Raw genomic sequence first — 19,409 nt, 5'->3', positions numbered from 1 at the left:
ACAGTTTTTTTTGTTTTTTTTTTGTTTTTTCTACTTTTTTTACATTTTTATACATTTTAAATATTTCATTCTAGTTTCTTGAATTGATTGGCAATCACTATTCAAATTTGAACTTATTATCATTTTTGTCATATTTAAATAATTTGTTTAATAGTTCGTTTGGTTCAGATGTTCTTAATGACTTCGGAAGCTTAATCCATACAGTTTTTTCTGCCGATTGAAATTTTGCATTACCATTTGCGTCGTAATTGACCAATTTATAGATAAAATTTTTATTTAGCTTGTGCAGCTTCTTTACTTTTTTCTGACTGTTATTTACAGCATTGTTTTGTGGAGTACTTGAAAGACTTGTTTGTATCATTGTTAATTTTTTTTCAATTTCATTAATCTTCTTTTTCAAATCTTCATTATTGTTTTTAGTTCGAAGCAAATGCTCAACTTTTGACTCCAATTCTTGAGAATGAGTCTGAATGTTTCTTAAGTTTTCATCAATTTTGCTATAATTTGTTTTAGGTTTTTTCTCTTCTTCTTTTTTTGTGTGTATGGTACAGAATTCTCCTCTCGTCCAAGTTTGGCATCTTTCACCTTTCTTAGGTTTTTTCACATAGATGTATTTACAAAGATTTTTTGTTGGTTGAGGGGAAATTACAATAATTTTTCTTTTTTCTTCTACCGGTTTGTCTTTTTTTGAAATTTCATTTGCTTTTTCTTTAGCCCTTTCATTTGTGGATTTAACGTCATCTTCATCTTCAGAAGATGATGATAAAACGAACTCGTTACTTGTAAATTTAGATTTTTTTTTGTCTGATGGTTTTTCTTCTTCTATAGTTACTGCTTCCTCAACAATAATATCAAGTAAATTTTGCACTGATGTGCTAGTTTCTACATCACTAACTTCTAAATCTTCTTCTAATTGAGTTTTCTTCTTTTTAGGAATTGATTCTTCAGCTTGTTCTTGTAGCCTCTTCATTGGTGCTAATACTGGCCTGGGCAATGTTCTTTTTCTAAGGCATGGGTCTTCATCCATTTTTATCGAAACGGAACGCTCTGAAACACAGCACACAATGACAAGAGAGCTACCTATGCTGTGTTATATATGATTCCCTCACTTCCCCCACCCTCAACACAAAGGGTTTTTATAAAATGTAAGGATTAAAACTCACATATTTCAGAAATCATTGTTTATCAAAACATTAGAATTAACTTAACTTATTAACTTATGTAATAGTTTAGTTTATCATTATTTGTTTCTTTTGTCTATAAAATGAATCTAGGTCAAGGTCACTCCAGACTTAAAAAAATAAAACCCGAATGAGGTGGATCCGTAACACAAACCACCGTGTTCCTCATTCGGGTTAAAAGTATTCTTACTTTTGCTGATTTTAACTTTATTTTAAATGATAGTATAATAAACAAATGGTGCACCAGAAAATGTTAATTAACAGCAAAAGAAAGATTACTCAGTGCCCCTAAAAGACTAATATAATTTACTGTAACAGTCGTTTAGTTTTTATTAAATTAGGTAATTTAACTTTATTATATTCGATTTGGATATATAATGTTTTGATAATAGTAATTAAGTTATATCCAAAAGCATAAATGACTAGTATAAATTATATCAAAGAACGCGCATTTGTAAAATAATCCTGATGTTTTTTTATTTGAGAAATTTAAAATCTGTATTTTGTATTTCTAATTTTAGGGTTTTAGACAAGGATTAACACTGTTTCATTCAAAAATAATTTTACTTTTGATGTGAGTTGGAACTATTCATGTTTCAAAGATCACAGTTAACGTACAAACTGCTAGAGCTATGTTTCCACAGAATATTTGCCCACATGAATTATTGTTTTACTTTTTAATTTTGTTAAACAATTTCAAAGATATGTTAGTATTTCTCTATGTTGATAAACCACTGGTCACTAAAAATCGCTAAGGATTTTTTTTAGATCCGCTGGGTTTTAGACAAGGATTAACACTGTTTTACTTTTTAATTTTGTTAAACAATTTCAAAGATATGTTAGTATTTCTCCATGTTGATAAACCACTGGTCACTTAAAATCGCTAAGGATTTTTTTTTTAGATCCGCTGGGTTTTAGACAAGGATTAACACTGTTTCATTCAAAAATAATTCTACTTTTGATGTGAGTTGGAACTATTCATGTTTCAAAGATCACAGTTAACGTACAAACTGCTAGAGCTATGTTTCCACAGAATATTTGCCCACATGAATTATTGTTTTACTTTTTAATTTTGTTAAACAATTTCAAAGATATGTTAGTATTTCTCCATGTTGATAAACCACTGGTCACTTAAAATCGCTAAGGATTTTTTTAGATCCGCTGGGTTTTAGACAAGGATTAACACTGTTTTACTTTTTAATTTTGTTAAACAATTTCAAAGATATGTTAGTATTTCTCCATGTTGATAAACCACTGGTCACTTAAAATCGCTAAGGATTTTTTTTTTAGATCCGCTGGGTTTTAGACAAGGATTAACACTGTTTCATTCAAAAATAATTCTACTTTTGATGTGAGTTGGAACTATTCATGTTTCAAAGATCACAGTTAACGTACAAACTGCTAGAGCTATGTTTCCACAGAATATTTGCCCACATGAATTATTGTTTTACTTTTTAATTTTGTTAAACAATTTCAAAGATATGTTAGTATTTCTCCATGTTGATAAACCACTGGTCACTTAAAATCGCTAAGGATTTTTTTAGATCCGCTGGGTTTTAGACAAGGATTAACACTGTTTTACTTTTTAATTTTGTTAAACAATTTCAAAGATATGTTAGTGTTTCACCATGTTGATAAACCACTGGTCACTTAAAATCGCTAAGGATTTTTTTAGATCCGCTGGGTTTTAGACAAGGATTAACACTGTTTCATTCAAAAATAATTCTACTTTTGATGTGAGTTGGAACTATTCATGTTTCAAAGATCACAGTTAACGTACAAACTGCTAGAGCTACGTTTCCACAGAATATTTCTCACATGAATTATTGTTTTACTTTTTAATTTTGTTAAACAATTTCAAAGATATGTTAGTGTTTCACCATGTTGATAAACCACTGGTCACTTAAAATCGCTAAGGATTTTTTTAGATCCGCTGGGTTTTAGACAAGGATTAACACTGTTTTACTTTTTAATTTTGTTAAACAATTTCAAAGATATGTTAGTGTTTCACCATGTTGATAAACCACTGGTCACTAAAAATCGCTAAGGATTTTTTTAGATCCGCTGGGTTTTAGACAAGGATTAACACTGTTTTACTTTTTAATTTTGTTAAACAATTTCAAAGATATGTTAGTGTTTCACCATGTTGATAAACCACTGGTCACTAAAAATCGCTAAGGATTTTTTTAGATCCGCTGGGTTTTAGACAAGGATTAACACTGTTTTACTTTTTAATTTTGTTAAACAATTTCAAAGATATGTTAGTGTTTCACCATGTTGATAAACCACTGGTCACTTAAAATCGCTAAGGATTTTTTAGATCCGCTGGGTTTTAGACAAGGATTAACACTGTTTTACTTTTTAATTTTGTTAAACAATTTCATAGATATGTTAGTGTTTCACCATGTTGATAAACCACTGGTCACTTAAAATCGCTAAGGATTTTTTTAGATCCGCTGGGTTTTAGACAAGGATTAACACTGTTTTACTTTTTAATTTTGTTAAACAATTTCAAAGATATGTTAGTGTTTCACCATGTTGATAAACCACTGGTCACTAAAAATCGCTAAGGATTTTTTTAGATCCGCTGGGTTTTAGACAAGGATTAACACTGTTTTACTTTTTAATTTTGTTAAACAATTTCAAAGATATGTTAGTGTTTCACCATGTTGATAAACCACTGGTCACTTAAAATCGCTAAGGATTTTTTAGATCCGCTGGGTTTTAGACAAGGATTAACACTGTTTTACTTTTTAATTTTGTTAAACAATTTCATAGATATGTTAGTGTTTCACCATGTTGATAAACCACTGGTCACTTAAAATCGCTAAGGATTTTTTTAGATCCGCTGGGTTTTAGACAAGGATTAACACTGTTTTACTTTTTAATTTAGTTAAACAATTTCAAAGATATGTTAGTATTTCTCCATGTTGATAAACCACTGGTCACTTAAAATCGCTAAGGATTTTTTTAGATCCGCTGGGTTTTAGACAAGGATTAACACTGTTTCATTCAAAAATAATTTAACTTTTGATATGAGTTGAAACTATTCATGTTTCAAAGATCATAGGTCATGTACAAGCTGCTAGAGCTACGTTTCCGCAAAATATTTTCCACATGAATTATAACATCCCTATGCTTTGAATTCTAAAGTTTAAATATTACTTAAACAATTGACATAACAAAAGTACTAATACTAAATAAACTATTAGAAAACCTCATATGCTAAATTAATGTTTGTAAAACATCTTAATAACATTTATAAACTAAACATAGCTTACTTAACTTAATATTACCCATACGATTATTTGTTAGTACTAGCTACCCAAGCACATGCTATCTACAATGCAACATGCAGCTAAGTGTACATTTAGATTTTGCGATCCTCCTTTAATGCTCCTGGTAGGGGGAGGGACTTCACCTCAACCAATCAGGATCCAGTGTTTGATAATTATATATTTGTTTCACTATGAACGGTTATATTTTCGCAAATTTCAATTGTAAGACTTGATGAAACTAAACAAATTTTTGTTTGATAGCAATTTAGTTATAAATTCATTTAAAGCATTCTAATTTTTCCATGGGTTGAAGTCCAATCTATCACTATTATTTGTTAATATACGTAAACTTTTAAGATAGAATGGCTTCGTGTACAATTCCATTATTTAAATTTAGAACCTAGCCATAAATATTTTACGATTAAACTTAACAGGTAAATAGTAAGTAAGTATTACAATGTTGGTCAGACATTGCAATAATTCTTACATTTTACACAGTTCACCTTTTGATGTTCGACCTCAACTATCAAACGATGAACTGTGTAACAATGATGGCTTGCGCAGTCTCTTTATAGACAGTAGGCGTGGTTTTACTAATTAATGCGAGGGGCACTTCAGTGCGCAGGGTCACCCTATTGGTGTGGGCGTGGTCTACTCAACCAATGAAATGCGGGCATGGCGTGCATAACAATCCTAAAGATTGCATAGAATAAATTATACCGGTACAAAGATAGCGCACCTTAATCTTACAGTGAAATTTAACTTTACTTGTGAGTTACCATGATAGCAACGATAAAATATATGATATGTTTGCATTTGAACCAGGAGGTTTAAATAATGACGGTCAAATGTTAAGTATATTATATAATACTAGTGTACCTACCTATTGCTAGAATTCGAGAAATTGCAATGTATTCCAAGCCTTAATTTAAAACGAATAACAGTCGTAATTTCCAACTCAAAAATGATGTAATCAATCACTCGGATACAGTTGTTATCAAAAACTGAAAACACACGTTTTTGTGTGTATCATGTGTTTACTACAAACAGCTGTAATTATTATATAATTAATACGAAATACGCTACATGAAACTTTTGTCGGTTGAACTCCTCAACCATTTATAAACCGATTTTATCCATTGACGTCTCATTGGAAAGAGCGTGTCGCGTAGATTTACAAACTGGCCTTACATTTTTTGGTAAATATTCCCCCTTGGGCTCAGCCCCAGTAGCTTTTTTTAAAGTTCCCCGTGTTATCCTTATGAAGAACATAATTGTTTACATTTTTTGATCAGCTGTATAATTTAATTGAAGTTATTTATTTTTCAATTCCACAAAACGCATTGGGTACATTAAAGAAAGGATTGAATTAAAATATTTTACTACTTTGTAAAAAATGTTATCGCTATAAAAATTGACTGAAATTTGTAAACGTACTGACGACAACGGGTAGTACCACGGTAGGACTATGTAGACTACATTATTATTGACAAAGATCAACATGGACAACCTAATGTGGCTATAAGTGGGAAAGATTTGTAGAATACACTAAAAACCCAGATCAGCTTTTGAAAAATGATTAAATATTTACAAGAAATGATGATTGTGTGGAACTGTTAGGTACGTAATCTATGAGTTGAGTCTTTTTAAACTCATCGGAAATTATAACTTTTATTCGTTTTTAAATAAGTTATTTGTTTTAAAATACTGTAACTACTTTACTTCTTTGCAATTGCTCGATTTCGAGCAACATTTGCGCTAGTTATTACAAATTATTCGTCTGTTTAAGTAAACATAATATTTTCTTCATAAGAAATACATTGAGATTTTGATAACCTGTGGGGGTTAAGCCTGAGCACTTTTATTACAGGAATTGGTAAAATAGGGCGTCTACACAAAAAATTCTTAATTTTGATACTTCGTTTGTAAAAAAATCGTTCATTATTAATGGAGGAGTAGTGTTTCGTAGAAATCACCTTCACTCAGTAGGAGGGAATAGAGCTACAAAAAATAAATATGTGAAAAGCTCGTTACTCAAATATAAATTTGCATTGCAATAATAATAATAACATTTAGATTGTGTAGAATAAATAATAACCAACCTTAATATTAAAGCTTCTAGCAAAAAAAAGAAAATCTAACTATTAAACTTATGTCTATTTATATACAACAAATATTTACCTGTGTTAATGAAATGTCTGGAGAACTGCAGAAATTATAAACTGAAGTATACAATTGAATCTATCTCCAAACAAGTTAACTATATAACTTTGCTTTACACTGTTTATTATAAACTGACTATAAATAATTAAAAACAATTATTAAAAGAACATAGTAAAATGATAATTACAAAACAATATATCTTTGCAATTGCTCGATTTCGAGCAACATTTGCGCTAGTTATTACAAATTATTCGTCTGTTTAAGTAAACATAATATTTTCTTCATAAGAAATACATTGAGATTTTGATAACCTGTGGGGGTTAAGCCTGAGCACTTTTATTACAGGAATTGGTAAAATAGGGCGTCTACACAAAAAATTCTTAATTTTGATACTTCGTTTGTAAAAAAATCGTTCATTATTAATGGAGGAGTAGTGTTTAGTAGAAATCACCTTCACTCAGTAGGAGGGAATAGAGCTACAAAAAATAAACATGTGAAAAGCTCGTTACTCAAATATAAATTTGCATTGCAATAATAATAATAACATTTAGATTGTGTAGAATAAATAATAACCAACCTTAATATTAAAGCTTCTAGCAAAAAAAAGAAAATCTAACTATTAAACTTATGTCTATTTATATACAACAAATATTTACCTGTGTTAATGAAATGTCTGGAGAACTGCAGAAATTATAAACTGAAGTATACAATTGAATCTATCTCCAAACAAGTTAACTATATAACTTTGCTTTACACTGTTTATTATAAACTGACTATAAATAATTAAAAACAATTATTAAAAGAACATAGTAAAATGATAATTACAAAACAATATAAATAATAAAATATAGTTTTATCATACACTCATAAACAACGGTTACTGGAATACGCTGGACAAACTAACGACAAACAATGACCACTGCAAAAGCTGGACAAATGAACAACCAAACAATGACCATTGCGAAAAATGGCCGTTGCACATGTGCCAACGGTTTTAGACAAAGATAGAACTATAATGCGGGTTGAAGTTTATCAATCAAACTTGGAGGAACTGGCGGACCCTTAACTGTTTAGTCATTTCTGTTCATACTCACCGTATGATGCAATCGCTGCACCATACAACCATTAGGCCCATAACCAATATCTCTCGGGTACTTACGCGTACCAAATTATTCATAATAACCTTTTCGACGACAATCCTTGATACCGGTACTTTTCCCTAGTATACACGGCCTCCCTACTTAAGAAATTAAATTACAAACGTCCAAAAACCCAGCATTTTGTGATTTTTGTCATATTTCATTCTGATGTTTAAAGACATACCAATCATTGTTTAGAGAATATGCATACATACATAGTCTATTAAATAACAAACAGTTGTTTGTATAAGGTTTTTTCAAACTGACATCAATAAGTTTACATTAAAAGTTGTTTACGAATAAAGCAATTAATAGGAAATAACTTTGTTTGCTGATAACCTTTTACGAGAAAATCCGAAACCAAGAATTTACTAACCTTGAGACTTGATTAACGCATTTCATTTGTCGGTCGTAATTCTTAACTATAAACGTTGGTTTTTGGTACTTGTTCTTTTCCTTATAATCGTTGGTAGCAGCAAGAATAATTTTTACGTACCAACACATCACTGTAATTTAAAAATTAGTTATCATCGGTGTTGCACCTTATTTTATACAGTCGTATTACAACCGTATTCAATTTTAATTGATGTCTTAACTGTATAAGTTTTGCTTTTTATATCTAGATTCCAAATTGTTAGTTAATGCTAAGAAAATGATAACTCATTTAAGTAACACATTTGTTCAGAAAACCATCATGAATCGTTTACGATTTACGTTATTTATGTATCAATAGTTCGTGGCCTATTTTGCCTAAATTTTATATATACTTTGTTATGCTTTAAACGTAGCAAATTCTCTCACTAAGTTCTGTATTTTTGTGTGTATGTCTGTTGGTAACGCAATAATTTCCTTATTTTTCAATGTCACGAAAAGGACAAGAGCACCTTGATAATGAAAATGTCAACCCTAATAAAGTGAATTGTGAGGTTGAGGTAGTACTTTAAATACTTTTAACCATTGTGGGAAGTAACTTTCAACTGTAGGCTTACCTTAGGACAATGCCTCATAGATCTAGATCTATAAAGCTTTTTAAGTTTAATCATTGGATTTAACATATAGACCACGTATTTCTATCCTTTCACTATTTAACAATTAACTAATGAATGTTTGCAATGGTCAAATAGTTTTACCTTATAATGTTCCAGATAGAAACGTTCTGAATACAAAACTTTAAAGATCTAGCTTGCTGCGATGTGTTTTACTTCAACGTAAAAGAACCAAGTAAAGAGTATTTTCTCAATGACAGTGGGGTGATTGAACGTTTCAGCTCTCTGGATTGGAACATCACGAAGAACGAACCGTTGAAACACATGCGGGCGTTACAGGGATCTTCACTAACTGGAGAAGCTACCGTTGAAACAATGAAATTACCAGTAACCGTATTAGTTTTGGTCTACACGCTTTGTCAATTCATTTTGTTTTCATTTGAATTAAAAGGATATTTTTCCGAATTGGTTTTAAAATAACAAACAATTTGCAAGTCAACAATTTTGTTAGGGATTGTACACAACCTCTTGATGACACGATGTAGCTTACGTGATAGTGTTAATATAAATATCTCGCAGTAAGTTTATATAATGTAAAAGATTGTTTGCTAAAAAACGCTAATTTGCTTTAAAATTAATTGTAGATAACAGTATTGAAGGAAGGGATTTTATTTTGTACACCTTGGTTGTTTATACAATACATGTAACAATACATCTATATTGTTTGATTGGTAAACTCGCATAAAGTGGTTTCACTAGAGACAGACAAATGGAATCCAACAATTCCAAGTTAAATAATAACAACATACAAGATAACACTATTTCATCCACTACAGATAATATTCCTTATCTGAGCTACAATAGAGCATTACATCAAGACATTCCAGAACAAATAAATATAATATCATCTAGTGTAAAAAGATCCATATTTAGCAAGGAAGTGATGGATATATTAGAAAGACTGGTTGACGGTGAAAGAAGCCTTACCTAACATTTGAACATATTTAACAGTGAAATTAGTTAAATTGAATAGTTTTCTGTACTACAACTAGCAATAAAAAAACATTCAAACAGTTTCACAAAAGGACAAACGATAAACAGAAATACGTTGGATTACAATACAACCAAGAGTAATGAGAGTTAACATTTGCTTTAAATAAATAGTAAATTATAGGGTAAAGAGTGGGAAATTTGTTTTTATATAGCTTGATCGTTTGTACGTCTAACATTAAGCAATGTACAATATACCAAATGTTTGTTATTTTAAAAATCATTCAAAAACATAACGATTTGGATGAATAAACAAGTCTTAGAAATATAAGGTACTATGTTGCAAATGTGGCACATGGTTGTAATTAGTGGAACAATGCTCTGCCCGCATGTACCGCCAACTGTTCACGAAGAAGTAGAAACACTGTGTACATTACTTTTCCATACCAGTTAAATAGCTGATACACCTTGCAGGATTAAAGTGATATTTTAGTTTAGTTCTGAATTTATGTTTATAATGGTGACATAATAAAATAGTGGTTTTTAATAAGTTTTCTCACAGAAACATTGCAAACCAAAATCCAAACACTTTTCGTAATATGTACATAATAACAAACTTTTCACTTGACGATCTTATAAAATGCAAAGACAAAAGTGGAAATATTTCAATTGCGAATGTTTGCTGTATACCAGATAGCAATCATAAACAGCATAAAAGAATGTGTATGATGGGTCTCTCATTAGTCTGTAGTGGAACTAGCTAAAGACAACTTTTCATTAACAACAAATTATATCGCAAACATTGCAAAGGTAACATGTACAAATAGTTATCTCCAACAGTTTTATGTCGTATATATAGCTAATTTCTCAAATTTAACAAAATTCCTACTATGTTTCCAATAAAAGAAGCAAACTTTGAGTGTATAATATGCATGGACAAAAAAATCGTAATTTACTCTTCTTACCAATGCAAACACTGTTTCGCTTGCGACATGTGTGGATGACAATTTGACAACTGTTGTTACTGTAGTAGACCTAACTCTATGATCCAAATGTTTAGTTTAGCTTAGATCTGTATTAGGTTTAAGTTTGAAAACAATTATATTCCTCGTATGTCAATTTTGATTTTTCAATAAAGAATTTAAAAATCAGCATATCGGTACTTATCCCTTTACCGATATGCTGTTTTTTTTAAACCACAACAATAACCTTGAAAATATCGATCCACCTAACTTTCACACCTCAGCATGTCGTCATCATGACGTCACCATACCGTAACCCACCACACCACGTGCTAGGTCACGCACCATTACCACCAGATGCTTAACCGTCAATTAAGCACCACATGGCTCTTGTGACGTCACTCCTCAGCAGCCCTATGTATCCACTACTTCTGTCTGCCAAAAAGACTCGTTTTAAAATATCAAGGTTTCACAGTGAAAGTTTATATATATATATATATACTCCAACTTTTATTTCCTTATATCATACATTTAAATACCTATCCTTTACCCTATATCAATTTAACTGTATCAAAATAGGTAAATAGATGAATACCTCTTCCACAGCAAATTTGCAGACTAAGCGAATTTCAACTTGTTTGATATATATTGTTCCATAAATAAAACATATTTACTCTTAATTTAAATAACATTAGATTTAAAGAGTGCTTATGTTTTAAGCTACGTTGTAATAGATGGATACGTAGCTGCACAACATGTTTTGAATAATTATGTAAGAGGCATGAACGAGTGTGTATCCCTACAAAATAGAAGGACATAAGGGGGTGGGGAGAAAGTAGTATAAAAGTGGCCATTACTTTGTATTTATTCATTCTGCCTCCAACTTCTGTTCCTTCAAAAATCTCCTCTGTCTTGTAAAATATGACAACAGTGACTGATGAGAAGTTGTATAATATTAAAACATCTTTAAAACCAAAATCTGCAAAGACTAGTGGTTTTAAGAAATCTTTGTCCGTTCATAGTAGACTCAGACAAAAATTCTATTACAATGTTTGTTTATATGAAGGGGTTTCAATAGCGTCATCCTTTAAGAAATCTCATTCAAACTTTTTCCCCACAAAACCTGAGAAATCATTGAAAGTAAAAGAAAATGACTTGCATTATATTTTCAAAGACACAACAGTACCTGATTTGATTATAATTGAAACTAAAAAAACTAAATTTTGTCGCCTCAAAAAAAATTTTAAATATAAATTTGTTGATTGTAACGAAAATAACACTTTCATATTGTACAGTAATGATAAATATTTTGAAGTCGTTTTACCAAGATCCATTATGGAATTCCCAACAATGATAAAGGATAAATCAATCTTTTTATTCTGGAACAAAAACCACTGGGAATGGCAGTAAATAGCTTTTTTTAATTCAACAAAAAAACAGGATCCATCGTTATAGACTGTCACCAATAAAAGGCTCTTATCAGGGCCAATAAGAGGTCTTATCACTAAAATCTGGTTTACCTAATTGCATACAATATACCTTTCTTTTCAAGGAACTTGACATTTTGTGGATTTATCATTGTAAATCTGGAGTCCAAATATTTTGTCTCAAGAAAAAATAAAAACTATAGATCGCAAGGCGTAATTTTAATTCACCCCAAACCTAGTGGAAGTTGAATACGCAAAAGTATTACCTTATGTGTAGCTTTGTTACCGACTATGATCAGCTGTTTTGTTAGTCAAGACCATAAATTTTAAAGTTCAATCATCAAGAACAGTTGAGTCCAGTTCCAGATTATCAAAAGCTACAGAACTCTACCATAGTGTCTTATCAAAACCTTTCTAGCCTAATTCGGTCACAGAGTGACCTGAAACTGAACTATGCATTTAAGTTTCCTTGAAAGCCTTTCTTGTTAGTAAACAAAACCAGTCTCTTCTTTAGTTTTTAAACCATTTCTACCTGATCTATGCATACCGTAGCATTGACTAGCCTTTTGAGAACCTCAAATGTTTAAGAAAAGTCAACTACTCTCCTGAAATTAGTTTCCAAACTTGTCTTTCCCCTTGCCTAGTTATACAAAAACTCAACTGTGATCTTTTAAGATATTGTATAAGTGACAATCATCTTTTACGTATAACTTACCACAGCAACAATAGAAACAATACAACACATCTGTGCACAATAAACTAACTGTTGCGTTGTGTGCAATACAGCAATACAAAGATACACCATGTTGATAACAGTGTTTACGTTTGCGTCTGATTCGATTACATTTATACTACTGAGAGAACGTTTTGTGTGATGTTCTCGAGTGACAATTTCATCAGTGTCATTAGACGCACAATTAAAACAATAGACTGTGTTGTAATGGAATGATAAATAAAACACATGTATAAATCTCCAGTGGATTTTATCCGTTAAAACATAAATTGCGAGGGGAGTATGTTAGTTACAAAACCAACATCTAACCACTTAATGTGCATGTTACAGAGACTCCATCGCTTACGGGGATAAGAGTGGAAGAATGCGGACGGCTGGAAGGTGCATTAAAAACGCCAAAAACGGTGCTGCGGCGGGTCAACCGAGTGACACCTTATTGCAGGATAGAGACGATAGATTTAAATGTGGAGTCGGAACCCCCAGCACCTAATAACGCATTTACTGAAATACTACATGAATTAAACTTGTTAAACTTGTACTCTCTCCCCACCTCACTATGTCCTTCTATTTTGTAGGATACACAATCTTTCGTGCCTCTTACATAATTATTCTAAACATATCCATCTATCAACCATCCTTCGTATGGGGTTAGTATATAAGTATAAAATGCTTATTGAAGTTATACTCAAACCTTGCGTTTGCAATGAGGGGAGGATACAGTTTGCTTCTTTAAATTTACAGTATTTTATATTATTACACATCTACCGTACCCATAATGTTCTACCGTAGTCATAATGTAGTACCACTTCACCTATACAATAGAGAAAAATAAATTATTAAATGTTTGAAAGATATCACAAATTATTCATGAAATTAAAAAAAAAACATAAATATGTTTAAACAAACAAAAAAAACTGTAAACAATTCTACTTTGACAGTTCTCATTGTGTATCACAGTTTTTTTTGTTGCTGCTTATAGTTAAATGAGCTTTTTTTTGTTGAATATGCAAAGATATGATAATGTTGCACCCTGTTGGTAAATCTTATAACTTTTTAATGCTTTTGCATATCATAGAACCAACTTTTTTAGTTGAAACAGCTGACTAAATTCTTTAATTCCCTTTAAATATGAATACTAATAAGGTTATCATGTGGAACTACAGAGCCACTGAGGTGGAGCCTGAAAGGAATTTAGTAATAAGAATAGTTCTATATGTTAATCGGGAACGTAAGCTATTATCATGCCAAATTTCAACCCAATTCGTCCAGTGGTTAATGCGTGATTTAACTTCAAACAAACACACACAAACTTTCTCATTTATAATATTATTTTATTTTATAGTTTGTCCAAAAAGTCTCGTGCGCCCTGAAAGATTAGAAAGAGAGATTCTTAATCAAACACGCATATCTATCTGGCACTAGTGGGGTTTTCTATGAATCGACAACAGAATTAAATCGAGAATTTTGTCTTGCTAAAACGAGTCTAAACAAGGTACAATTATAAGCACTCTAAGTGGTTTTATGGTCAGTGGGTCGACAATTAATAAATTCGAATATTTTATAACTGGTTATAAAAAAAACTTTAAGCAAACGATATATCAAATCTAGAATTTTGTCATGCTAAACGAGATATATCTGCTTCCTAATCGCTAAGGTCAACTGGTGTAGGAAAAATAACTTTTGCATAATAATGCAACACGTAAAAAAACCAGTCGAGTGAAACCTGTTTACGTAACCACTGAGAGATATTAGCAAAATAAAACAAGTTCTGTAATTTACAGTAACAAATTGATATTTTACATCAGCTAAATATTGTATCGTTCAAAAAAGCTGTAGGGGTGGTAAAGTATTGAATTAAACTAGAGAACCCGTGTGGCTCAATGAGCCGCATAGTTTGAAACATAACTCCGAGGAAAACGTTATGCTTAAATTCGAGTAATTATAGTTCAAGGATCTTACGAGTTGTTTAAACACTTGTTAGAAAATAATTTTAAATATCTTAATTTGCGTCGTAAAAGGTTTACCTAAATTATTTCTGTTCTTAGTTTTAACTAATAATTTCTAATAAATGCTAAACGATCTGCTTCAATTTTAGTTAACATGTTACAACAAAGTTTTCCAGCATTGAGAATTGAAGAAAACTGTTGCCTTACTGATAACCCGTGTTAAGTAATATAAGTTTGGGTCATTTTATTTCTTTGATTTGAGACTTCCCTCTAATCAAACCATTTTTCTCCGTAGGAAGTATTGAAAGTATGGATTCATTTGTCAAAATGGGTTAGATAACTCTTGTGGGAATAAAATTTGGATATCAATTGTCATTTTCTATTTTTGAAAAGTGTATATTATTTGCCTCTCCTGAATCATAATTTTTTTTATTAAAATTAATTAAATATTTTTGAATTTTCTCCGTGATTGTTAAGCATGAAACAGCGCTTTAATGTACTAAATTATTTATTTTTTAAGTTCTACAAAACGGTTTAAAAGAAATCGCAAACTTGTTTTGGGGAAAATCCCATTTTTACCCCATGAGTACTACGGTAATAGCTTATTCCCTATACGGGAAATTCACTAAAAGACTTTTTTCCTCCCAGTTGCAACAAACCTAAGTACTCGTTAAACTAATTCTATTTAAATATTTTTAAGGAGACATTTTAGTTTAAATCCAATCAGGCAAATGGAAATTCGCTAAGTCTGCAGGTTTGCTGTGGCGGGAGTATTTATGTTTTAGACTCTGAACAATCAGCAAACTATAGGATCTAATTTAAAGCTATTAATCGTTTGAATCAGTTCAGCTCAAAATGTTTGTATTACTTAATAAGAAATCACAAATTTGATTATTTCTTGGATATTATATTTATTTTAAAGCTACAGAGTAGCATGAGTCCTTTAAACAATGATAAAAAGTCTTACATTTTACAAAGAAAACATTTTAATACACCTTTATAAATCCATAGGATTGAAAAAGTCCTGTGTTGTAATATGGTCGACACCTGCTGAGAAAGTTGTTTTTGCAACGTTCTTGTAACCATTCGCTCAATTTACTTGCATAACAGTGAACACCGGTATGTGCGTATTTTAAATCCAGTTTTTTAATTAATAGCTCAAACAGCAAATAACAACTAAGGGACCTACAATTTATATTGGAACGTGAACTACATTCTTACCTCGTAATTAATGATATTTTTCTAAATATTAGGATAGTCTAATATATATATACGTTATTTAAGTTAGTTTTGTGGGTAGTCATAGTACTCATTAGTACAGAAATTAATCCATAGTACATTTTTTTAGATTTACTCTTTGCAACTTTTATAGTAGTTGAATTGTGGTCTCATAATAATAGCTATATTACAGGACAACGCTGCAAGATGCTGACCTTCTACAAATACGAAGCTTGCATCATAAAGTACATATAGCCCCCCTCTCCTAATTCTTACTTAGATATAAATGCAGCTTCACGGTACGAACAAATCAGTTTGCAATTCGTTTTTAACTTGCAAACTCTTAAAAAATATTAATTTTTCTTATACCATTAAAAAATTTTATAAACATGAATTCTCTTGAATTAGGAAATATTTCTCTCTCAAGCAAGTACCAGATCATGTAAGTAGTGATGTTAAACTACTAGGATTCACATTAGATTCCAAGTTAACCTGGAAACCACATATTCTTAACTTATGTAAAAAACTGTCTCGTGTGATTGGCCTATTACGTAAACTTAAATTGTCTGTAAACCTGGATACATTGATTATCACATATTATGGTCTATTTCATTCCCTCATTAGTTATGGCATCCGTCTCTGGGGAAATTCCCCCCATGTAACCAAAGTTTTTCGATGGCAGAGAAAAGCCATCAGAGTACTTGCTAACCTTGCCTCTAGAGGTTGTTGTAGATCTAGTTTTGTGGAACTAAACATCATGACTGTACCTTCTTTGTATATTTTTAGTAACCTCCTCCATGTAAAACAAAATATCAACTCATTTTCTACACAAGCTTCCTGTCATGTACACCTAACCAGAAATAGAAATGATCTGTCCACCCCTCATGTTAGGCTAAGTAAAACCTTGAATTGTCATTTGTACCGACAGTTGCAGTTATACAATAAGTTACCACTAGAATTAAGAAATCTCAACTATGTCAAATTTAAGTCAGCCATCTATGTACTCCTTAAAGCAAATAACTTTTTCTCCACCAAAGATTATTTGAATTGTAAAACTTTTGTTTAATGTTTTCAAACTATGACTGTATTATAGTTTAATGCGTTAAAATTGTACTGACCTTTCCTATTGCAATGTATATATTGTTTAACGGAATAAAGAATTGTCTATTGTCTATTTAGTTTAGAACACCTTGAATAACTTCTTGATTAGCATCGTACGTGTTATTAAATTACCTGAAAAATACAGAAATATATACGTCTAATAACACTTGCAATAATATATTTACACTTATACTGTTGACTTACAAGACTGTAAATACATGTAAAAGGTGGTAAGTGGTGATCAAAAAAAAATTTTTAACTAGTGTTCTGGGTCCTGAAGGCTATTGATACTTCATATTTCTTGAATTTCTTAGCGATCCTTTGTGTCCTAGTTCCTGTGTAGCTAAATGTAGCATATCTGGTGTTTTCTTCTTTTATTTCTTCCAACGTTGTCCTATTTTGACGTTTTTTCTGGTTATCTATTTTCCGTCTCGTCTTTCTTGCGATATCTTCTATTGTTTGAAGTTTATATCCATTAGCTTGTGCTATCCTCTTTATGGTATTCAATTCCTTTTTTCTATTGGTCTCGCTGAGTAGTATGCTCGGTACAACATGGATCTGAAGGCTGCAGTCTTGTGGATTATTGGATGAATAGAGTTTCTGTTAATCGTTGTGTCTGTCTGCGTTGGTTTCCTGTAGATTTCAAAGTCTATCTTGACGTCTTTTCTCTCTAGTGTTAGGTCCAGAAAATTGATCTTGTCGTTTTCTTTAAATTCGTAGGTGAAAGTGAGGTTGGGATGTTGGCTTTTGAATATTTCCATCATTGTTTCATGCTCATTCTCCTGGGTTTTTCTGAAAATAACAAGAATTTCGTCTACATATCTAACATAGAGCTGTACATAATGACGGCGTTTTAGGATTTCTAGTATTTCTTTTTCGTGATGTTGCAAAAACACTTCTGATAAAATTGCTGAAAGTGGGCTTCCCATAGCCAAACCATCTGTCAGTTCATAAAACTTGTTGTTAAATCTAAAATAGTTTTGTTTCAATACAGTTGTGTTCAATTCACTAGTTCTCAAAATCATCTTTCTTTCAACAAAAATATCATGAAAAGCCGTCAATTGGTTGATTCAGAATCGTGAAATAAAACTACCCTGTCACCTTTTAATATAGGTAACTGATGATATAGGTCTGCAGAAAACACTCATATTTTTTGACATGCAAAAGCATGACTATGAATAATGAATTTGTAAATAAACTAAATACTATAACTAGAAAGTATGTAAACTAAGCAGAGATACCAATGAATAAAATTACTTACCAATTTCATCCCTTTCAAACTGTGCCAACTCTTCAAAATCCACAATGACTGAAGTGACGACAGCACTCCATGCATTCAGTTTGTCATTTTTGTTGGCGTAGCTTTCTGACCTACTATACCAAATACAAGGATGTTTTTCCACTTCACACATTAAATTTTCTATGTCTAATTTATTATCAACATATTTTTCAATCAGTTTTAACTCTTTCTCTTTCTTTTTCTTCTTCAATTCTCGTTCTTTTTGTTTGGTTTTAGGCCTAGGTCCCAGTTCCTCCAGAACCAAGCCTTCCGAAGGAGCATTTCCAATGTCATCCAAAACACTTTCACTCACTTCATGAAACATTTCACTTTCAACATCACTAAACACACTAGGTCTAAAGATATACAAGACATTTCTCTCGAGTCAAGAATGGTTTTTGTGAAATTAGCTGCAGCAGTTAATTACCCTATAAAGCAAGTCCAACCTTGGATTAATCGGCGGTGCGGAGAGGTGGACTTCTACCTCACCCAATTTCTGACGGGTCACGGCTTTTTCCGGTCGTACCTGTTCAGGATGGGCAAAGCCGTGTCACCCGATTGCATATACTGCCCAGGCATTCCCGATGACGTGGAACATACCTTTTTCCACTGCCATCGTGGGAAAGGCCCCGCCTGGAGGCTCAACAGTTAGTAGGACTGCTGTCGGTGGACACGGTGAGGACAATTGGACCTGTGTGTCACATTACATTCAGGGTATTCTCCGAAGAAGCTCGACCTTGACCGGGATGTGGTGTAGGTCATGAAGTATCAAAATTTAAAAAACGGTGAGAGCCCTGAGGGCTTAGGTAACATGTTGGCCTGACTTGAATTAATGTGACAAACAATTCCAGGTCTGTGTCCAACAGAGTAGAGGGGGTTTTTTAGTGAGTAGTCTGTGATAGATTCAGGAGTCTCACACTACAGGCTGGCTACATGTGTGCGTAAAAGCATTTTCCCTCCTCTTCCTTTAAAAAAAGGTAATTACCCTGATTACGATTACAATGAT

The sequence above is a fragment of the Macrosteles quadrilineatus genome, unplaced genomic scaffold (assembly GCF_028750875.1).
Source record: "Macrosteles quadrilineatus isolate MER2022 unplaced genomic scaffold, UCM_ALF_1.0 Scaffold_35__1_contigs__length_1230758, whole genome shotgun sequence".
Taxonomy (NCBI): Eukaryota; Metazoa; Arthropoda; class Insecta; order Hemiptera; family Cicadellidae; genus Macrosteles; species Macrosteles quadrilineatus.
Note: the sequence above shows the minus strand (reverse complement) of the source record.